Below are 25135 nucleotides of genomic sequence, written 5' to 3'. Positions count from 1 at the left end.
TCTTTATCAGCTGAGCTATCGGGGAAGCACAAATTAAGGATATACTATACAAAACAATATGCTTTGGAGAGACATATTTAAGTTAAAATATATAGATTTAAAGATTAAAATGGTTTCCATGGATAGAAAAATTCTGGATGAGGTATGAGAGATAAGAGAAAGAAAGAAGGGTGGGAAGCTCTTTAAGAACTAATGAGAAGAATAAGCCATGGACTGAAAAATATAATTAGTTTAATTAACTGCTCCTAAATTTTTAAAAAGTTGACCACATAAATGAAATCTGGAAGTCTGATCAAAACTACCTCAGTACAGAGGACAATCTAAACTGACCATTCATTCTACACTTTAATTTATTTCTGATGATAAATCCCACTGAGAAATTAATTGACTTAACTTCCACTTTTTCTAAATAAAACTGAGCTAGATATTCCCAATTCATATTCAAAAAGGAAAAATAGTCATTCCAGATGATACTTATAAGTTTTCTAATTAAAAGAATCAATAAAAAAATTGTTAAAGTCACAAATAATCAGATTAAAATAACTTTAAAATGTAAATATACTGCTGAAATTTTATTTCTTCCCAGTACAATTATTACATAATCATTAATGACAAACTTTTTGGCAACATTTTATGATAGATGGTAAACAGGTAGATCGGTAGGTACGTAAATAGAAAACAAGACAGATAAAGTATACGTATGAATACTTGAATTTTATGCCAGTATAGTGATTAAGTTTTGATAGTTTAAAAATTAATGCTTAAATTCACATTCAAAGCTTATTTGAAATAGTTATTCTTATTTAAGACTTGAAACACTGAAAAACTTTCCTTTTCAACTTTAAATATTAAAATTTCATATAAAAGTGAAACTGTCAGAAAAATTATACAGTAGAGATTGTCATCACAGAATAGAATTTGTTTTTCTTCTTTGTATTTCTTCATACACAGAAGTATTATACTTCTGAAGAGTTTTTATGAATACTTCAGAAGTATCCTTCACATAAAAGTCAAACTTGTAAAGTTGAATTTTATAGATGATCTATATTCTACAGTCACCTCAGTCTAGCTTGTCACAATATAGAGTAAAAGCCTTATTTCCTTACATTATACTCAACACTTAAAAGATGAAAGAAATAGACGCCAAGTACATCCTGCTCTAAAGGGGTGTCGACTCAAAGAAAATATTTTATAATAGCCATGGTATTACATCATTTTAAGTTTTAACAGGAACTAGCTACTGGGGCAAAGCTAGAATCCCAGAATGGAATTTTGCATCTACTATAATCCTTACCACATCATGTCTCACCTGCAATCGCTTCCCATTTAGTCCTTATTCATCAATATTTGCCTTCGGTCTACACCCTTCACGGGCTTCCCAGGCGGCACAGTGATAAAGAATCTGCCTGCCAATGCAGGAGACATGAGAGATGCAGGTCTGATTCCTAGGTCAGGAAGATCCCCTGAAGAAGGAAATGGCAGTCCACTCCAGTATCCTTGCCTGGAACATTCCATAGACAGAGGAGTCTGGCAGGCCCCAGTCCATGAGGTCCCAAAGAGTCAGACACAACCGAGCGACTGAGCCACAGCACGTACACAGCACACATCCGCAGTAACCAGAGGGACATTTGTGAAATGCAAACGGGATGTACTTCCGCAGCTTAGAAGTCTTCAACTATCCTTAGTTAAGATAAAGCTAAACTCACCCACATGACCTACAACACTACATGATTTTGCCCTGTCTTCTAAAGCTTTACCCTAGTCTGCATTCCTCTCCATTTCTACACTCCGTCTACATTGGCTTTCTTAGCTGCTCAAACATACAATGGTCCTTTTCGCTTTAGTGTCTTGCACAAGCTGCTACTCTCGTCTGGAGTCTTCAGCTATCTCCTCCTCCTCTCTCTAGCTAACTCCTAGCTAGCTTGTCTGAGATCAGGATGCTTTTCCCAAGTCTCTACTCTGTGTAAGTCCCCTATTATAAACTTCCAGATTTCCTTGAAATTCTCTGTCATGGTACTTATCATTCTTGCCATTTTGTTCCCAATAATTACCTGCTCAACAGAATCGTGAATGTAAAAAGGCTAGAAATGTGTCTGTCTTGTTCACTGTTGCTTATCCCAGTACCTTCCATGGAAGAGACAGATGCTCAATGAATGTCTGCAGAATCAATTTCTAAAATGCTAAAAATTTACACAAAAATGAAAAGGCAGGAGGAAAACTAGACTTAGTTTTAATGGATTTTCATTTAAAAATAAATGAAACAAGAGAATAATAAATATGCATGAGACAAGTGCTCGGGCCTGGTGCACTGGGAAGACCCAGAGGAATCGGGTAGAGAGGGAGGTGGGAGGGGGGATCGGGATGGGGAACACATGTAAATCCATGGCTGATTCATGTCAATGTATGACAAAACCCACTACAATATTGTAAAGTAATTAGCCTCCAACTAATAAAAATAAATGAAAAAAATAAATAAATAAGAGCAGAAATAAGTAAAATATGAAAAATGGAAAACATCAAAGTTGTTTCTATAATAAAAATGATAACAGCAAGACCGATCAAGTGAATTATACCTTTTATCAATAAAAATATTCAGCTTTATTTCATTAAAAAAAGACTAAACACCTAAAAAATGAAAAAAATGCCAACACTACAAACACTAAAGACATTAAAAAGATAACAAACAGGTGTTATGAAAAATTTATGCCAATCAATTTGAGAACTTAAATGAAATGGACACATTTGGAGAACAGTTAAATAAACTCTGATAAGCTGATACAATGGACATATTTATTACATGATACACAGTAATATAAAGGAACGTATATTGACACATACATTATGTTGAGTGACAAAAGACAGTCACAAAAGAAGATGCATTGTATATTTCCATCTCCATGAAGTCAAAGAACAGGCAAAAATAATTTTAGGAGATAAACAAAAGAATTGTGGTTGACATTAGGGCAGAGGGCAGTACTGACGAAAAATGGAAATGAGGAAACGTCCTAGGAAAGCCCTTTTCAAGTGAGTGCTGTGAGAGAATGAAACATTACAAAACAGGATTTGAGTTACATTTTCCTAATCATCCTGATAATGACAGATGGCTAGTACCATCATAGATGAACAGGAGATAAGTTAATTCACCATCAGCATTAAGGTTTAATTCTCTCTTAGAATCCCACCTGAGAACTACCGAGGGCTGCACTGTCCCATATTGTACTCACTAACACATGTGGCTGTTTGAATTAAATTTAAATTATTTAAAATTAAGTAAAATTAAGACTTGTTACTTAATCAGACTAGCCACATTTCAAATGCTCAAAAATCACATGTGGGTAGTGGCTACAATATTAGCCAACACAGATAGAGAACATTACCACCATCATAGAAAGTCTATTGTACAGTTTCTGAGTGATAGCTACTTGGGTTCTTGTCAAGACTTACTAAAGTGTACACTTAATATCTGGACAACTAACTATATGTCAACTTTGCCTCTACTTAAGTACAAATAGTTTTAAATTACACAAGAATAAGGTTTTAAGTTCTGATGATAGTATGTGATATGTCTCATGAAACATGGAAAAACTAAACTCGATTTTCTTCAGTAATTTTCATAATATAACAAATCTAATAAACTACTGTTGCTGTTGTTTAGTCACTAAGTCACATCCAACTCTTTTGCAACACCATGAACTACAGTCTGCCAGACTCCTCTGTCCAAGGGATTTCCCAGGCAAAAATACAGGAGTGGGTTTCCATTTCCTTCTCCAGGGGATCTTCCCAGTCCAGGGATCAAACTCACATCTCCTGCAATGGCAGGCGGATTCTTTACCACTGAGCCATCAGGAAGTCCCTAATAAATTATAGTATCTCATGTAATTAGCAATCTTATGTAATCACTTTCCATGAAAATGGCAACTTAAAAATGTATATCTCAGCTTGAGTTCATTGTAAAATGTAATCAATACTCCCAGGGCTAGTCAGATTTATATTACATTTATATCATCCAATTTGTCTTTAAAGGATTAGGGTATATTCCAACAATGTGTGGACTAAATGCTAATATTCAAGACAGAATTTAACACAGCACAGTTGGTGAAAAACATCACTACCTCCACATTATAATAAAAGATACTCTATATTAATTAAACATATGAGCATGTTTCATAAAATCAGACTTCACATTATAAAGCCAAAAGACACTGTTAATTGAATTCTAAGATGAATTCGAAAATTAATATCTTAAGGCGTTAAAATTTAAGAGAATTCACAGATTTCAAATGCCACTGGTTTAGACCAAAATGTCTTAGAGGTAGAAACAAAGTTATCAGTAGTCATCATCAGTCAGTAGGTATCCAACTTAAAGTAATATATAAATTTATTCCAAATATCCAAATAATAAAATAAAAAATTACTCTGGCACCTGGATTATCCTACAGCTAATTTATTTACACTTCATTTAGTTTATTTACAGTTTATTTCCTATCAAGACAGCATTTACCATAAATAAAGTAGTCCCAGCTATACAAACTGGGATAAATTATCATCTAAAGTCTAGCTCATATACAGGCCAAAGATTTAGCGCATATGTAACAAACTAATGGGTCCTAAGTCTCAGGAGGTCCCAGAAATGTTAATACTATAAGGATGGATTCTGATACACATAACTCGGACACTCAGAGCTGTCTCTCGAGAGCCTTTTACACACATCTCTTCCCAACATCACTTTCAGCGACATCATATTACTGGTAATGTGAATTAGGCCATGGTGAGATCTGCCCAGATGGCTCTTATTAAACTGGTGAAACAATGTAAATAATGACATACTAAAAAGTGATAGGAATATGCAGTAGATCCCGTGTTAGAAACCCGTTTGGTGACTTATTTTGGTGTTTGTTGTCCATGGCTGCAGCTCTTGACCAGTTCACTATCTTATTAATGGCGTCTCCAACTTTCTGGATGCTCAGGCCAAAAAAAAAAAAAATAACCTTAGAGTCACTGCTCTCTGTATCTCATGCCCCTTTATCACATCTATCAGGAAATTCAGTAGATGCTAGTTTCAAAACACCTCCAAAATTCAACTCCTTCCCACTCAGTTACTGCCATGAACGCAGCCCCAGCAGCTCCCCCCAGCTACTCCCAGCTCTCACCCGCTGCCAGCCTCTCCCCACTGTCTACTCTCAGAGCAGCAGCCCCGGGGACACATCATTCATGTCACTCCTTTGCTCAAAACCCAGCTTCCCACCTCATTCACAGTAAAAGCCAAAGTCCCTACGGTGGCCTATTGATCTGTTCCTCTTTAGAACATCATTTTAGCAATTTTCTCTCTGACTCTATTTCAGCTACATTTGCCTCCTGGGTACTCCTTGAACATGCCAGGAAAACTCCCACTTCCTCCCTCTGTATGAACTGTCCCAGTGGTTAGGATGGTCTGTCCCTACTATCTGTACAGCTCTCTCTTTTACTCCATTCAAGCCTCTAATCAAATAGCACCTTCTTCATAAGCCCTGTCCTGATTATACTACTTCAAATCTCAATTTCCTCTTTATCCACCAGAGTTTCTAACTCAACATCCCCACTCCCCTTTACCCTTGCTCTACTTTCTCTTTCTTCGCTAAGCACTTATCAACTTCCATATTATATCATTTACTTATTTTATAAACATAAAGGTAAATTAAGGGAAAGGGAAAGTCGCTCAGTCGTGTCTGTCTCTTTGAGACCCCATGTACTATACAGTCCATGGAATTTTCCAGGCCAGAATACTAGAGTGGGTAGCCTTTCCCTTCTCCAGGCGATCTTCCCAACCCAGGGATCGAACCTAGGTCTCCCTCATTGCAGGTGGATTCTTTACCAGCTGAGCCACAAGGGAAGCTAAAGGTAAGTAAGGTTTACACTTTATAAAGGGACTTTTGTCTATTTTGTTCACTGATATATCACAAGGCTCTGGAATAATGCTTAACATCTCATAGGTGCTCAAAAAATGTTTACTAATGGAGAACTCAGTGGCTGTCTCAAACTGTAAAAAGTGTCAAATGGCTTCATATTTTCTCCCTTGAGCTTAAGATATCTGACAACATAACTGGCTCTGAAAGCTATGCTGTGTTATGGATCTGAAAAAGTTCAAAATTCTTTAGTCATATCTGTGATTCTATTCTGTAAACTAAAACCTGTTGGAAATCTAATGCTAAAATTGTTATGGGAATTTTCTTGCTCACTGCATCATTTCCAAAAGTAGTTTGAATCACTTCCCGTGACCCTAAAGGCTATAAATATACAATCTGTTTCTTAACTAGTAAATAGACTCTAGGTTTGTGAAAAGGCTTTAAACAGATTTTAAGAGATTTTGGCTTAAGGGCTAAATATAACCTCTGGTTTACAGGAGCAAAGAAACAAATGATTTTAGCATCAAGATTTTATACTTGCCTGCTATGTTATTTTATACTTGCACGTAAAACTACTTTCCATTTTCTCTACTAGTTACTCTCAAGTCGTAAATAGTAACTCAAAATTTAGGAGTATAAGATTTTCATAACACCAAAAACAGTATAATGAGTACATTTTGTATTGTTCAAAGATGTAGGTGGAGATGAGAGTACCTGGTATAATTACATTTGAATATTCCAATTCTAAACTTTTGTGAAACAGTTTAAAATTACATGGACATGGAAATAATCATATGCATTTTGAAATAAATGTCTAAAATGGCCCCCCAAACATAATTTCTCCATAACCATATCGAGATAAAAGCAACAGCTAGTCTAAATTTGCTTTAAAAATGTGTTGTAATGCTATATATACTTTACATATGTTTTAAAAGCTTAAAGTTCATTGCTAATCGCAGCAAATATGACTGATAGCTTCAGCTTGAGTTAGAGGAATAAAAAAGAATGTTTACACTCTCATGAATGCCTAAGTGGGAAGAAATAAAAAGAAAACAAATTAACTTCCCATACCTCCAGAGGGCGAGAGTTGTTTACTTGTTTGTTATTCAGTTGCTTTTTGTCATCAATTAAAAAGAAAAGTGATGACACAAACCACATTTTCATCTGTCAACTTTTGGCAGAAATATCTAAAGTACATAGCACGAAGAGGAGATTTTGGCTCTTGCTGACATGACTGAAATAAACATAGCCCCCAGGCTCAACAGTGATGGAAGAAATGGAATCACCTGCAGCAACTGAAGCCACAAGCTTTACCTGGTCCACCCACGTGTTACTGAGTGGGCACTGCTCTCCTGGGCAAGTTAAGCTACCCAGAGGGCAGGTGACTAAAAGATGTAACTGAACTACAGGTTTTACCGTCAGTCCTGGATGGTTTGAGAGTTCAAGCTGGAAGCATTTCAGCTAAAGAGGAAGTATCACTAGGCAATAACACATATAAAGAGCATGGGTTAAATAAATCCTCAAGTATTTATTAAATTTTCTTGTTGCTTTACATCCAAGCCTAGAAAAAATCCAAGACTTCCCTTGCCTCTAGAATTCCTGTTTCACTGTGAACAAAATAGTCATGACATATGGAAGTTTTCCAGCTTTGCTGTATCTTTCAATTAAATAACAAATATTTAGTGACCACCTACAATTTGCCAGACACGTGGTGGGAATAAAACAATAAACAAGATAAGTGATGCCTGAGATTTGTTATGAGTAGTAATATGTGACCCTCAACCTCAGATCACATAAGTCAATGTATACATTCATTATTTTTTAGACAACAAAGAACATGTATATATTTAAATTCAGAAAGTTTTGAAAATTAACAGTCTAAGATTTTGCCATAAAAGATAAAAAAGATGAGGAAAAGGCAATTTCATGTTACAATCAGTGCTTCAGGATACAATTTACTTCCACAAGGAATTTTGATGTACGTCTCATTTTCTACGTTTTGTGTTCTACATGTCATACGAACATTGGTATCCACACACACACACATCACCTTGGCATTGCAATTCTGAACGCACAGGTTGGCAAAACAACTTAATAAGCCTTTATGAAGAAGAAAGCTGGTTCTCAACTTAAAAGAACTAATGAGGAAGTGACTCTAGCAGAAGGTAAAGAACTTCAACATATGTAATCCTGATGCCTATCATCTAGTCCACTGTGGCACTGACAAGAGTTGTGATGTTAGCACCAAACCTAAGCATTCACTGCTGCCTGAAGTCTAGTCAAACACTTTACATCTTTTACTTCTTGCAACCCCTTTTTTAATGATTGTGAGGGCCATTTTGAGTCTTTCAGCTCTGCAGAAATTATTTCAATGGTCCTTCATAAAGAAACGGGTTGGAATCTCCAGTTCAAAAACTAAACCTATATGTGATCCCATCAACCAGGGACCAGTATTTAATTTCCCTTTTTTGGGTCAAATAACTAATCCATGATGACAGCAGTCCAGAGAAATAAGAGAGGATGACTGAGTAGGCCAATTTATAGGGTTATAGCCTGGATTCTACATTAAACCAATTTGAAGAGTGCATGTATGTAGGTCACCTTTTGGGGTGACAAATGGCTGAGAGTTTTATTTTTGCTTTCAAAATAACTATAAGGAAAAAAATCAACCCAGTATCTAGTAAAAAAAAAAAGGACTAAGTCAAATGCCAAGATCAGAACTTAATCTGTAAGCTGCCAGGGTGGTGTCAGTAAGGGAAGTCTGTAATTCCCACTATGAATTCAAAATAGATACCTTATGGACTCAGCTTTCAATTTTGCATCAAAAATATTACCAAAACTATTTTCATAAATCCATAACAGTCTCACTTATTTGGCTTTTATTTGTTTAACAAATATTTATTGAGCAACTATTCTGTGCCAAGAATACTCTAAACAGACAAGGAGCCATTTTCTTACTTTAGCAGGAGTGTTAAACAAGCAGTCTATTAATATACAGGTGTGAGCTGGATCCTGTCACCTCACTTCACACTCACGTATTTTATTCCTCTTGAGTTTGGAGTATCCTGTGATGGAGTCTTTGGATCTACGTCTTCTTTCTTTAACCACACTCAGCTTCTTGATTTACCCAGCTAGTCTTGTGACTCCAATATTTATACCTTAGACTCACTATTCTTTTTGAACTCCAGATCAATATATCTAACTATTTAACATCCTCACGTGTCTAGTAGACATCCCTTACTTGGCAAGAACAAAAACAAATATCTTACCATCCGTCTCAAATCTGAAACTCCACCCATCAATGCAAAAATCTTGGCATCATTGATATGTCTCTCTCTCACTCCCAACATGCAGTTTGTTGGGAAATACTGTCTTCTCTACCTTTAAAACAAATCCAAAATTAAATCCTTTCTCACCACCTCCACCGCTACCTCCTTATTTGAAGCTATCCTCTCTCTCTTTGCTTCTGCCATTACCCTCCTCTGTCTGAAGCAAAGAGATCAGTTAAAATCTAAGCCAAGTCACACCTTTCCTTTGCTCAAAACTCTCCACTTCCCCCCACGTCAGTCTTCTAAGTGATCCTCAAGCATGACAGCTTTGCCTCCACCTTCCATTGTGTGCACTTTATACCCTGTGCCTGGAATGCTCTTCCCCCAAATGGCAGTATGACTGATATCATCTCTTTCAAGTATTTGCTCAAATGATAGCTTCTTAAAGAGGTCCTGAGTAACCTGTGTAAGATTTGCCACACATGTCCACCTTTTGCACTCCTTATTCCCTTCAGTTCAGTTCAGTCGCTCAGTCGTGTCTGACTCTTTGCGACCCCATGAATCGCAGCATACCAGGCCTCCCTGTCCATCACCAACTCCCGGTGTCCACCCAAACCCATGTCCACTGAGTTGATGATGCCATCCAGCTATCTCATCCTCTGTCGTTCCCTTCTCCTCCTGTCCCCCATCCTTCCAAGCATTAGGGTCTTTTCCAATGAGTCAACACTTTGCATGAGGTGGCCAAAGTATTGGAGTTTCAGCTTCAACATTAGTCCTTCCAGTGAACACCCAGGACTGATCTCCTTTAGGACGGACTGGTTGGATCTCCTTGCAGTCCAAGGGACTCTCCAATACCACAGTTCAAAAGCATCAATTCTTCGGCTCTCAGCTTTCTTCACCATCCAACTCTCACATCCATACATGACTACTGGAAAAACCATAGCTTTGACTTATTCCCTATCCTACCCTATTTTACCTTTTTTCCCTATAGCATTTATCACCTTTTAACTTCCTCTTTATAATTAAATTGACGGTCTGTCTTGTATTACTAGAAAGTAAGCTCCATACAGGCAGGCATTCTTGCATCTTTTGTTTACTCAAGTACCTAGAACAGTGCCTGACACATAATAGATACTCAATTATTTGTTGAATGAAAGCATTTATTTAAACAAAAAACTATTCCCTCACTCTCCTACAATATCAGTTTCTTTACTGGATTATTCCATCTACAAACTAAAATGGCAAGGAGTTTGAATTTTTATTCCAAATGTGATGAGAAACTGCTAGTGTTTGAAATAACAGTATAAGAGCTAACCTAAGTTTTAAATAGATTACTCCCAATTCTTTATAGAGATAAGATTGTAGGAAGCCTAGGAGAGGAAGATGAAGTTCAAAAACTACTATTAAATAGGTATCAGAATTACATGCTACAAAAACCAAAAATTCATTTAGAAAATATATTGGAAAAAAGATAGGACACAAAAAATGTGGCTAGTAGGTTTATTGGTATTTATTAGTATGTCAAACTTTTAACTATCTTTAACAATGACAATAATACTTGCATTCACGCAGTCGCAGAGTCAGACATAACTGAGAGACTGAACAACAAATATTTACATTTGACTGTTGTTCGTTGTAAATGGACATGTGACCTCAAATACAATCCTCTGTTCATTTGCCAACAGAAAGCAAATGAGCTCAGACACATACAACTAAAAATGTGCAACCACATATTATACTCATAGTCACTGATGACAAAAGATTTTCTCATATTCGGACTGATGGCCTATTACATGCTTATATGCCAATCTCCATCTGAGGAGAAAAAATAATTATCCACTTAATGAAATGATCTAAAATTTTCTAGCTTTTAAATTGTTGAAAATATGGGAATTAGGACAAAGCATATTACAATTTATTTTATAAAACAATGAATGAATCTACTCTCTCAAAAGAAATCAGTTAGTATTTTTTACAGTTACCTTATGGCTGCTTTAGAAGTTAGTTTTAATAATAAAAATTAAAATTCTAATATGAGAAGCTTTTTAAAAAATGAAATTATCCCACCTTTTCCAAAAGCTTATCTTTAAAACCAAAAAAGCCTTCAGTGCTGAAACAAAAAAGCAAGAAACCAATTAATGCAGTTTTATAATACTTCTTTGTTTTAACTATTGCTCAGATTGCAAACTGGAATAATTTTTCATAAATGTGTTTTAACATTTTTAACCATTCTAACATAAAATTATTAGTATCATTTAAAATCATAAGTATCATTTCTTTTATAATTGGTAATTTTTAAATTGTGGAAAGGAATACTATGTACACAGGGAATTTGAATTATTCTTCTATGGTTTCAGTATCAAAAGATTTCCACAGAGTTGGGGGAGGAAGTGGAGGGTTTCACGCACTATTGTGTAATTTTGCTTGTTTATTTGCTTCACTGACCTACAGTCAAAACCAATGGCAAGAGGAAACACAAAGGTGGAAACAGCTCTAGGGACACATGTAGTCTGAAAATAAAAGCCCTGCATGATCTTTAGACATCCAAGTAGCTTTCAAGCTACAAACACAAGGAGAATAATAAGACAGTCCCAGTGCAGCTACATTATTCAGCTGGCAAACACACATGTGTCTAAATCACCTGAGCAAAGCAGGCAGAGAACAGAAAAAAAAAGTTGGTGAGAGTCTGCTGTGAAGAAAGCACTCCACAGAGGGGACCCAATTTGGATAAACAAAATTCAAGGTAAACTCAGAATAATGTTATGAGATTAAGACGAGTTTCTATTTTAAAAATAGCCCTTATGCACATCATACATACTAGGAAAATACTGAAAAATTTACACAAGTCATTTTCTGCCATAATTTACACAGATGTGGATGCTAATGGCATTTTTTAATAAAGTTAGTTTAAAATGAATCAAAACACTATCAAGGTATCTTTTCATTGTTTTAAACCATGCAAATAGAATTTCTGCATATAATGAGTTCCTATTTAAACTTACAGAGGTTAGAAGGGGTCTAATCTAAAATCTTATGAACAATATAGAACTTTATCCTGTGCTTATTTTTGTGGCTTTGTATTCTTGTGTCCTTGTGTATTTTGTATTCTTGTTTACAGGTGCCTTAGGTAACAGATTTTATGGCAAAGGGAAGATGCACTTTCAAACAGCGACAGTATTAGGACACACATTTCCACATCAAGGATCACAACTAAACATGCCCCACCCCAGGAGAAGATGAGGTCCTCTCTGTTTCTTGTCTGGACCATTACAAATGACCCCTCTGACTTTGATCTCTTATCCTTCCAATTAATATTCCATATTATCCTTTTATACCAGTTCACTCATACTAACCAAAATAACTGTGTTCACACTGATGCCAAGTTCACCGAATCTCATTTGGAATGACTTTGGAATTTGATTGCTTTGAGAATGTTGGGGGAAAATGAAAATCATTATCATAGCCCTAGGATTAGCAGAAAACGAGCTCACAGGGGGAAAAAACAAACAAGTTCTATAGAATTTTTTTTAATTTATATATGAATGAAAGATATAAATTAAAACAAATCTTTCTGGGTCATCAATTACTATTCATATATATCTCACAAAATAGATGATATGTATCCCAGAAGAAAACATCAATATCAAGCATTCCCAGAGCTAATCAATCTTTATCTAGTTTACCTTCAATTAAAAGGAAACCATTAAAGAAAAGTGTCATTATCCAAATCTATGTTAGTATGGTTTTTTTTCCTACAGAAGTAAGTTTTATCCTGAAGTAGCTTACTAATCCTTAATAATATCACCAAGATAGCATAATAAAACTGCGAACATTTAAACGTGTAGTTCTATCCATTTTTATAATTTAATCCTAAGTATTATATTTCCTATTTTATTATTTATTTTATAATATAATACCATTATATCAGAGCTTCCCTGGTGACTCAGTGGTAAAGAATTTGCCTGCAATGCAAGAGATGCAGGAGACAGTGGGTTCAATCCCTGGGTCATGGCAACTCACTCCAGTACTCTTGCCTGGAGAACCCCATGGACTGAGGAGCCTGGAGGGCTGCAGTCACTAACGTCACAAAGAGTCAGACAGAAGGGACTGAGCACAGCACACACAGCACTCCTATATCTGCCAGTGGACACCTAAACCTCGCCCGGTAATTACTAATCACGGCAACATTTATTTTCAGTCAGGAAGGACTACAAAATCACAACTACCATCTTAGCTATGCGTCTTACTGAAGTAATTTATTGTCCGTTTTTTTCCTCTTTCTAGATCACAGTAATTCCAAAAATAATATGAAAGATAAAAATTGTCTATGTGGTTCAACAGAACATTTCAATTTGTCAATCTTGCTAGAACTAGTGCTTTATAGTGCTACTGGAGTGTTTTTGTATATATTTTCACCATCAATCTGAGTAGAAATTACTCCACCTAAAAAGTGGAGGATTATTTTTAAATGAGCTGGTTCTTTCCAAATAAGATTCAGTCATTAACTCCTCCAAAAATGACAATGGTAGTGTGGTTTTTATGTCTCTTCTATCTTCTCCATTTATTCTTAAAGCACCCACATTTGGTATTTCTCAGTTGAGATATAAAAGAACCCCTCAACTATCCTCATAAAATCTCTCTCCTTTCTGGTACATTACCACTGAGGCTTGATTCAAGTGTGAGAATGCTTTGTATTGAATGCATCTGCTACAGGTTGATTATGTCCCTCCTAAATTCATATGTTAAAAACTATTTCGTAAGGTGATGGCATCTGGAGGTAGGGAGATCCACCTCACAAATGGGATCAGTGCCCTTATATAAGAGGCCTAAAGAACTCTCTTGCCCTTTCCATCATGTGAGGATACAGCAAAAAGATGGCCATCTGTGAGCCAGGAAGTGGGGTCTCACCAGACACCAAGTCTACTGCATTCCTGATCTTGGACTTGCAGCTTTTAGAACTGTGAGAAATACATTTCTATTGTTTGTAAACCACCCGGTCTATGGTATTCCATTATAGCAGCCACAATGGACTAAGATAAGATCATTTTTATCAAGTCAACATCTATGTTCCTCAGTCTCCTCAAAATGTGGGTGTGTGTGTGCTCAGTCACTAAGTCATGCCTGACTCTTTGCGACCCCCTGGACTGTAGCCCACCTGGATCCTATACCGTGGGATTTTCCAGGCAGGAATACTGGAGTGGGGTGCCATTTCCTGCTTCAGGGGGTCTTCCCGGCCCAAGGCCCTAACCTATGTCTCCTGTCTCCTGAACTGGCAGGCAGATTCTTTGCCACTGAGCCAGCTGAGAAGCCCACCCTTAAAACAGAAGTCTAAACTTCACATCAAGGCAAACACACCCCTTGGAAATTTACCACAACTTAGTTTCTAGCCATAGAAACTAAATCTAAATCTAAAACTAAATCTAAATCTAAATCTAAATCTCTCAACTCCAATCAGGCCAGATATATCATTTTCGCAACACACTTTTATTTCTATCTTGGAAATGTTGCACATTTATTTGTATAAAGTGTCTGGCAGTTAACACCATACACTCTGGCCCATTTAAAACCTTGGAGAACCTATCCATCTTTCATGGCCAAACTCAAATGTCCCCTTTCCTTGCCAAAGAAGGATAATCCATTCTGAATTAGACTTTCCTTCTTCAATGTTACCAAAACACTTAATCACATGTTTTTTAAAATCCATGTCATATTCAAATTTTGTTTTGTGAAAAGAGTAGTTAAGTGTTTTTCATAAAATAGACTCTTAATAAGTGTGAATTAATTACACACTTTGATAATGGCTCACAGATTATAAAGAAAACAAAGCAGAAAACAAAGTATCCAACCAAAATTCTGATAGAAGAAAGCCTGGTGTGTATTTATTTATACAGCTCTTACTCCTCACTTCTTCACATTTCTACCAGCATTTTGCTAGTAGAATGTTAATTATTTGATTCTACTTCAAGTTTAATTTAAAATGGGATTTAATGATGTATAAAAATACATATAAATTTTATCATATGTACATATTGAACATACAAAAAAGTGAAAAGTGAAAATGAAGTCACTCAGTCGTGTCCGACTCTTTGCTGTAGCCCACCACGCTCCTCCATCCATTGGATTTTCCAGCAAGAATACTGGAGTGGGTTGCCATTTCCTTCTCCAGAGGATCCTCCTGACCCAGGGATCTAACCCAGGTCTCCTGCATTGTAGGCAGACGCCTTACTGTCTGGGCTACCAGGGAACTATATTGAACATATAGGTAATAATAAAAATGCAACCTATCATTTTGCTTCCTATCAGCATTTTCTTTTCAAAAATATTTTTTAAACATTTTGAATACACATAAAAGTAGGGAAAGAAATACAGTGAACCCCCATATACTCATCACTAAAACTCAGTAGTTATCTTTTGCCATGCTTACTTCAGCTATTCCTTCTTCTTTCCTTTTAAGATATACTCAAGGTAGGTAATGTTGCCTGTTCCTGGATGTAACTACAGCAGACTCCTTGAGTTTTCAGCTCTCCTTTAGGTAATGAACAGTTCTACAGTTGCAAACAATATTAATGAGTCTCAATTCAGAAAACAGAAGGTCAATTCCAAGGTGTTAATCAATTGTCAGATCATGAACTCCTTATTGCAAAATTCAGGTGTAAACATACACACCGAGGAAACCAGATCTGAAAGAGACACGTGCACCCCAATGTTCATCACAGCACTGTTTATAATTTCCAGGACATGGAAGCAGCCTAGATGCCCATCAGCAGACGAATGGATACGGAAGCCGTGGTACACATACACCATGGAATATTACTCAGCCGTTAAAAAGAATTCATTTGAATCAGTTCTAATGAGATGGATGAAACTGGAGCCCATTATACAGAGTGAAGTAAGCCAGAAAGATAAAGAACATTACAGCATACTAACACATATATATGGAATTTAGAAAGATGGTAATGATAACCCTATATGCAAAACAGAAAAAGAGACACAGATGTACAGAACAGACTTTTGGACTCTGTGGGAGAAGGTGAGGGTGGGATGTTTTGAGAGAACAGCACTGAAACATGTATATTATCTATAGTGAACAGATCACCAGTCCAGGTTGGATGCATGAGACAAGTGCTTGGGCCTGGTGCACTGGGAAGATCCAGAGGAATCGGGTGGAGAGGGAGGTGGGAGGGGGGAATCAAGATGGGGAATACATGTAACTCCATGACTGATTCATGTCAATCTATGACAAAACCCACTACAATATTGTAAAGTAATCAGCCTCCAACTAATAAAAATAAATGGAAAAAAAAAATTCAGGTGTAAACTGAAGAAAGTAGGGAAAACCACTAGACCATTCAGGTATGACCTAAATCAAATCCCTTATGATTATACAGTGAAAGTGACAAATAGATTCAAGGGCTTAGATCTGATAGATAGAGTGCCTGAAGAACTATGGACAGAGGTTTGTAACATTGTACAGGAGGTGGTGACCAAATGCATCCCCAAGAAAAAGAAGTGAAAAAAGGCAAAATGGTTGCCTGAGGAGGTCTTACAAATAGCTGAGAAAGCAAGAGAAGCAAAAGGCAAAGGAGAAAGGGAAAGATATACCCAAATGAATGCAGAGTTTCACAGAACATCAAGGAGAGATAAGAAAGCCTTCTTAAGTGAACAATGCAAAGAAATAGAGGAAAAAACAGAATGGGGAAGACTAGAGATCTCTTCAAGGGAACATTTCATGCAAAGATGACAGCAATGAAGGACAAAAAAAGGCAAAGGCCTAACAAAGGCAGAAAGGATTAATAAGATGTGCAAGAATACACAGAAGAACTATACAAAAAAGCTCTTAATGATCCAGATAACCACAATGGTGTGATCATTCACCTGGAGCCAGACATTCTGGAGTGTAAAGTCAAGTGGGCCTTAGGAAGCATTACTACCAACAAAGTAAGTGGAGGTGATGGAATTCCAGCTGAACTATTTCAAAATCCTAAAAATCTGTGTTGTTAAAGTACTGCACTTAATATACCAGCAGATTTGGAAAACTCAGCAGTGACCACTATATTAGAAAAAGACAGTTTTCATTCCAATCCCAAAGGGCAATGCCAAAGAATATTCAAACTATCGCACAATTGTACTCATTTCATATGCTGGAAAGGTAATGCTCAAAATTCTTCAAGCTGGACTTCATTAGTATATGAACTGAGAACTTACAGATAAACAATTGGATTTAGAAAAGGCAGAGGAATCAGAGATCCAACTGCCCACATTCACTGGATAATAGAAAAAGCAAGGGAATTTTTTAAAAAATCTACTTCTGCTTCATCAACTATGCTAAAGCTTTTGACTGTGTGGATCACAACAAACTGGAAAATTCTTAAAAGAGATGGGAATACCAGACCATATTACCTGTCTCTTGAGAAACCTGGATGCAGGACAAGAAACACAGTTAGAACTGGACATGGAACAACGAATTGGTTCAAAATTGGGAAAGGAGTATGTCAAGGTGTATATTGTCACCCTGCTTATTTAACTTATATGCAGATTACATCATGTGAAATACCAGGCTGGATGAATCACAAGCTGGAATCAATTGCCAGGAGACAGCTGCAGATGCAAGATTACTGCTTAGTAATTCACAAGTGGTTCAGTGGCAGTGGTGGAAAAACACTCTGGGGAAATATGAAGACACAGATACCAACCACTGTGCAATTCATTCTTCATGAAGAGGCTATAGTGGGATGAGCACCGTGCTCAATTATTCACTTGCTCTCTGAAGGCAAGTTCAGATCCACTGGAGTTCAAGTCTGGCTGGAAAGACAGATATTTGACAATGGTTTATAAGTCAACCCTTTCATGATACAGATAAGCCATTTTAATGACTCTTTCAGAGTCCTGCTGTCTGGCCAAAATATGAATGCCTAGAGCTGGGGCCAAGTTAAACTGGGATCCATAAGAGATGGGACCGTGAACATGGTTTATGAAGAAAAGAGGCAGCTCTTCAGAACTCTTTATCATATGCAGTGTCCTGATTCCTCCTTTTCCTTTTGAACTATTTGATTTTGGGGGAGAGGGAAGGGGGAGGGGTGGTGTATGGGAAGGAGGAGGAAAGGGTTATTATGGGATTACATGAAATCATGTGTGTGAAACTAAATTGTAAAGCACTGTAAATTTAAAATATCTTTCATTCAATTAAAAAAAAAACTAAAAAAAAGATATTTCCAGGAGAAATGACAAAACCTCAGATATGCAGATAATACCACCCTAGTGGCAGAAAGTGAAGAGAAACTAAAGAGTCTCTTGATGAAAATGAAAGGAGAGTGAAAAAGCTGACTTAAAACTCAACATTCAAAAAACTAAGATCATGGCATCCAGCTCCATCACTTCATGGTAAAGTAAACTAAGAAAAGTGAAAGCAGTGACAGATTTTATTTTCTTGGGGTCCAAAATCACTGTGGATGGTGACTGCAGCCACAAAATTAAAAAACACTTGCTCCTTGGAACGAAAGCTACGACAAACCTAGACAGTGTATTAAAAAGCAGAGATATCACTTTGCCAACAAAGGTCCATATAGTTAAAGCTATCATTTTTTCAGTAGTCATGTATGAATGTGAGACCATAAAGGCTGAGCACCGAGGAATTGATCCTTTCAAATTGTCATGCTAGAGAAGACTCTTGAGAGTCTCTTGGACTGCAAGGAGATCAAACCAGTCAATCTTTAAGGAAATTTACCATGAATATTCATTGGAAGGACTGATGCTGAAGCTGAAGCTCCAATACTTTGGCCACTTGATGCAAAGAGTCAACCCATTAGAAAAGACCCTGATGCTGAGAAAGATTGAAGGCAAGAAGAAAAGGGGGTGGCAGAGGACGAGATGGTTGGATGGCATCACCGACTCCATGGACACAAGTTTGAGAAAAGTCCAGGAGATACTGAAGGACAGAGAAGCCTGGCCTGCTGCAGTTCACGGGGTTACAAAGAGTTGGACATGACTTAGCGACTGAAAACAACAATAATCAGTTGTACCTAAGATCACCCCTTCCTCTGCTCTGTTCAGATTCAGAGTCAGAAGAAAAGAATGGGATGGCGCTTTCCTCTTTTTTCACAATCTGCTTTCCCAACTGGGCAATGCCTTTAGCAGCCCTCCTCTGGTCAGCAGATGGGTGGAGAAACGAACACCATCTTAAGCTGATTTTGCTCCCTGAAACTGGTGAGCATTAACCTCTTTGTGTCATGTGATGCTTTCATAAAGTTTGCCCAAGATATCTTGCAGGACCCTTCTCTCCTACGTAACCTGCAACCAGGCAGATGCACCTCTATGCTAGGTGGTCACTTGCCACTCTTTCCTCAGCTTCTAAGCAGTCCCCTTTTAGTTCTTTCTGACTGAAATGGTCCCTCTACCACTCCAGGAGGTCCTGGATAAGATCCCAGGCAAACCGTATGTCTGCTCTGAGTGACCTAAGTCAGATGCATGAGACAGACAGCATGCATGTTGTTCAGTCATGTCCAAATTTTGGCAACCCAATGAACTGCAACCTGCCAGGATCCTCTGTCCATGGAATTTTTTAGGCAAGAGACTAGAGCAGGTTGTCATTTCCTACTCCAGGGAATCTTCCCAGCCCAGGGATCAAACCCACATTGCCTGCATCTCTTGCATTGGTAGGTAGGCTGTTTACCACTGTGCCATCTGGGAAGCCCCCAGATCCATGAGAAGCACTCCTGTATATGTTGATGAGACAAATTCTCATAGTAGGGGCTGATCCCCACGTAGCAGCACTCTCCAGGATCAACCCCACCACAGTTCATCAAACCAATCTCGTCTCTCAGGTGTCCAGGCAGACTGAAAAGCCCAGAATACCGGCTCTAGCTCAGATATCTTTAGCTCTCCATCTAGCCCTGTGCCCAGATACTCTTCTTAAGAAGCAAAGGAGTTAGAATTCCACCCACTTTCCAGGGAAAGGGACTCAGAACAAGGCAGCAGCTGTCTCTAAAATAAAAATTTCTTCACTAATTATTTCTCCTCTGCTCACTCACATGACAAGGGTCATGACACATTTCCTTCCAGTATTGCACACTATTTCATCATGCTTCCTAATTTCACATCTATTGCATCTTGATACATAATTAAAACTTTTATTTTAATTCCCTTCAGTTTAAATATCTCATCTCACACACACATACAAACACACAAAGAATAACTGTGAATAGAGAGAATATTACAATTCACTAGGTTGAAGGGACACTATTGGAGAATGCTGAATTTTCGTACAATTTTAATACTGACAGAAAGTTTTTTGAAGAGTGTATAATTCTAGGATGAACTGAAAAAATCCCAGCCATATTTAGTAATATTAATGTTCCTATATAATCTATTATGCCTATTTAAGAACATTTAATGAATAACATTTATACTGGCTGAGTAACATAAGCATATTAGGTTTTACAGTGAACATAACAGAAGGCTAAGCTCTATTCTTGGGTCTATTTAATAAATATTGACTTCTTGCTTACGCATTTGACAAGATTTATTGACATGGCAATTTCATATTTTCTGAGAAGGATTAAAATTTTATTAGGTCCCAAAACTAGAAGGCAATGTCAATACTGGTCTTGGTTACATGCATTTATCATGAAATTCATTCAAACAGCAGATTCCATAAAACCTTTAGCCTTGTTTATTTTCATGGGAAGAAGAAAGACAGCCCCATTCAAACATCTCTTTTCAAATCAGAAATAAGCAAAGGATCTCCAAGGCTGGATGCAATGCCGAATCTAATAACAGTGCCCCCAAAGGAACCAGACCTCCCGAAAGAGCAAGGGCAAGGAAGGGAAGCACAGCAGCAGTGCAGCCACTGCTCTGCCAAGTGAGGGCAGGGACCACCACTCTGCCCACTGTCACGTGGTGAAGAGGAAAACGCTAAACTGATTTACACACATGAACATCCTCTCTGAACTCAAATGCAGTTGTCATCTAAGGGAATAAAGAACAATATTAGAATGTTTTGTTTGCCTTTAATCTCCTACTTCACATAGAAAAAGAGGGGGGAAAAAATCTAAGGAGGACTTGAAATGTTATATCAAACAATAATCAACAACTAGATTGCCAACAGAAAATAGAAGTCCACAGATGAGTGTACCTGAAAAGAACAGAGCCACCTGGGGCTTTGATTTATTTGCCTATTTGCCTGGGATGATATACGCAAAGATTTTATATGGTGTCCAGTGCATATTAAGTAGGTAATAAATAACATTTGTTACTATTATCATTTGTATTGTGAAAAATTTCTAGCAAAGGAAGACCTGCAAAGTAAATATTCTTGATAAAGCATTATAAGGAAGAACACTCAGAGAAGAAATGACTTTTTCTTATTGAAAGACTGTCTTCAGTGTTCTCTTGTTGAAAGGGAAGGGGAAGAGGACACACAATAAGACTAGAATAATACCATATGTATATATTATCAGGCAATTAAATGAGAAATAACCTGGAAACTTTTACTACTTAAGAATTATAGACTTTCACCAAAGTCAGATACCAAATATTAAGTGACATATTCATGTAATACGTACATTTTAATCCTAACATACATGTGTGCATGTGTGCTAAGTCACTTCAGTCATGTCCAACTCTTTGCTACCCCGTGGACTATATAACCCACCAAGCTACTCTGTGCATGGGATTCTCCAAGCAAGAATACTGGAGTGGGCTGCCATGCCTTCATTCAAAGGATCTTCCCAACCCAGGGATCAAACCCATGTCTCTCATCTCTCCTGTGGGTTCTTTACCACTAGGCCACCTAGGAGGCCCTCTAACATACACACACACACACACACACACACACACACACACACACACATACACATACACACACACACACACACACACACACACACACACACACACGATGTTACATGCTCCAAATTTCTACTCCATTCAACCCAGAAACTAAAACTGAAAAATAATTATGTAATCAGCAATTCCATCATGTTCTTAACCTCAGAGAAGTAGAGTCTCACAGACATCTTTGAAAGCAGTAGTTTGATCCTTCTAAGTCACCAAAGCAACAGGTACTTTTAATGTTACTCTAACGAAACAACAGCTTGCGTACTACAGAGTAACTGCTCAGTCAGTATTTGTTAAACGAATGAATTTGGTGGAATAATATAGTTGCATTTGCCAATGATCAGTAAATATATTCTTTTTGAAAGAACAGTTCTATTTAAACTTAAAAACTGTAAAACCAATCAAGGACGAGTTCCTAACACGGTTTATAAAAGACACTAACCTTAAGGGATGAAGGTACTTAGGTCTGATTTGTCCTGTGATATAAGCAGAATCAAAGCAGCGTCCCAAAACTGTGTATGAGAGCACCTCTGGCTCACTCCCCTCTCCCTGCAAACCAAGACCTAATTCTTGCTGCCACCAAGATCACTTTTTTGTATTGTGGAAATTTTTATATCTGTGCTTCCAGAAAAGGTGACATGGTTAAATAATTAATCCTGAAAACGACTTCACAAACAAGACACCACCCTATAAAAACATAACTAGTGAAAAAGATCGCTTTCATTCACTTCACTATTTCTGTGCCACCCAAGGAAAACAGAGAGATTTTCGGAGTTTGGGGGAAAATGCTACTTGCTTACAAAGGTGTTTTTCAGACGATAACACAGATGGTAAAATTTAAAGTTTTATTCCAAACTCTGACTTTTACCCACTTGGAAAATTCTACTGAAATCTAGGGTGCTGTTTTCTACAAATAAATAAGTATAACACTTGCTTATATGTCAGTGTGACAACATATCAATGCTTAGCAATCCTCAGAACATGACAATGTAAGTATATACAATCTAACTGCAAGAATACATTAGCAAGCAACTGAATGAAATTTAAAATCTAACTGGAGGTTTTAGGTTTAAATAAATGAAAAAATCAAGTTTAATTTTTTCTTCAAACATATTTTGGATGGCTTTAATCAGATCAAAACCATTTCATACAGGTAATCTATCATAATTTACATTACAGAGTGATAAATATGGCCTGTAAAATAGAAACTCTGAAGTTGAAGAGCATGTCCCTTCTCTGGAACTAGTGTTGCCACCTCTATCATAAGACAAAAACAAGTGTACAAAGATAATGTAACAATCTGAAGATCATTATAAAACAACATACATCCAAAATTTTTATCTGAAAGCAGATAACAATCTTACTAGGAGAAGAGTTAAAAACTAAATCATAAGAATAAAATTCCTTATACTTGAATTTCACCAATGAGAAAATATATCAGAATCTCCAAAAGAGGAAAAATGGGGAATATTTTGAAAATATACTCCTGGTGAGGCTAATAATCTTCCCGACTCGCCTCATTACCCTATGTAAACCCAGCATGATACTGATGATGAGAACCTCTCCATGCCATCACCACTGTGCTGTGATTATGTAGGGTTGTGAGATGCCCCATTTGGGAAAGGTTATTCAGTATCCACAGTCCCACCTGCTTCTGCTCCAGTCCACTCTCTTTAGAGCTCCCAGAATCACATGCATTAGAAAGTATTTATTATGTGCCCTTTCTCTTAAAAACTTGTTTCATATCACTATGATCTCTAAGAAGAAGTCTCAAAATCTTTAGCATGTCATATATTACTCTTCAAAAATTAGTCACACACTACAGAATCAATTTCTGCCTCCCAAGTCCTTGAACCTAACAAACCTACTGAATTTCTCACTGATTCACTTTCAGATTCTTTAATATATATGAGTGATTACACATACTATTTTCTCTAAATGGAAGAGTCCTATCTGGAAAATCCCTATACTTTCTTAAAACCCAAGTCGATGTTCATTTTTCTGAGAAATCTTGCTCAGTTCCTCCAGAGTGGGACAGAGAACATTTCCTTTACAGAGACTCCACTGAATCAGGGAAATTCACCATGAAAGAGGAAGCCATAAGATTCTGGAGAAAAGAGGTTGAAAACCCAAGAGAGACAAAGGGGATTTCTAGGGAAATGATGACAGGAATTTCCTGAAAGACAACTATGTAGCAAGGAAGGAGAACAATCAAAAACCAAGAAAGCAAGAAGATAGACACTGCCAGGAGTCAAAGGAGAAAGCATGGTACTGATAAACTTCCAGATGCTCTGACCTAGCGAGGAGAATTTTAGAGATTTTTGGGAGAGTTTGCAAGAGAGATAGTGATCAGTTCAGTCGTTCAGTCGTGTCCAACTCTCTGCGACCCCATGGCCAGCAGCACACCAGGCTTCCCTGTCCATCACCAACTCACGGAGCTTGCTCAAACTCATGTCCATCGAGTCAGTGATGCCACCCAACCATCTCATCCTCTGTCGTCCCCTTCTCCTCCTGCCCTGAATCTTTCCCAGCATCAGGGTCTTTCCAAATGATTCAGTTCTTCGCATCAGGCAGCCAAAGTACTGGACTTTCAGCTTTAGGACCAGTCTTTCCAATGAATATTCATGGCTGATTTCCTTTAGGATGGACTGGTTGGATCTTCTTGCTGTCCAAAGGAACTTTCAAGAGTCTACTCCAACACCACAATTCAAAAGCATCCATTCTTCGGCACTCAGCATTCTTTATAGTCCAACTCTCACATCCATACATGACTACTGGAAAAGCCATAGCTTTGACTAGATGGACCTTTGTTGGCAAAGTAATGTTTCTCCTTTTTAATATGCTGTCTAGGTTGGTCAGAGCTTTTAGTCCAAGGAGCAAGTGTCTTAATTTCATGGCTGCAGTACCCTCTGCAGTGATTTGGAGCCCAAGAACATAAAGTCTCTCACTGTTTCAATTGCTTCCCCATCTATCTGCCATGAAGAGATGGGACCAGATACCATGATCTTAGGTTTCTGAATGTTGAGCTTTAAGGCAATTTTTTCACTCTCCTCTTTCACTTTCATCAAGAGGCTCTTTAGTTCTTCTTCGCTTTCTACCATAAGGGTGGTGTCATCTGCATATCTGAAGTTATTGATATTTCTCCCAGCA

General features: G+C 37.4%; 1 long non-coding RNA gene across 1 annotated transcript in view; it reads right to left on the bottom strand.

Annotated features, from left to right (window-relative positions):
* Nucleotides 1-9210: 9210 nt before the first annotated feature.
* The window catches only part of LOC136157466 (uncharacterized), a 107943-nt gene continuing 92018 nt past the window's right edge, over nt 9211-25135 (bottom strand). Inside the window, exon 3 of the long non-coding RNA XR_010661273.1 lies at nt 9211-9259. This is a non-coding gene — a long non-coding RNA (uncharacterized lncRNA). The remainder of the gene's footprint in view (nt 9260-25135) is intronic.

This window comes from Muntiacus reevesi, chromosome 1 (assembly GCF_963930625.1).
Source record: "Muntiacus reevesi chromosome 1, mMunRee1.1, whole genome shotgun sequence".
In the NCBI taxonomy this organism is placed as follows: Eukaryota; Metazoa; Chordata; class Mammalia; order Artiodactyla; family Cervidae; genus Muntiacus; species Muntiacus reevesi.
This window is presented reverse-complemented; position numbering and strand designations above follow the sequence as displayed.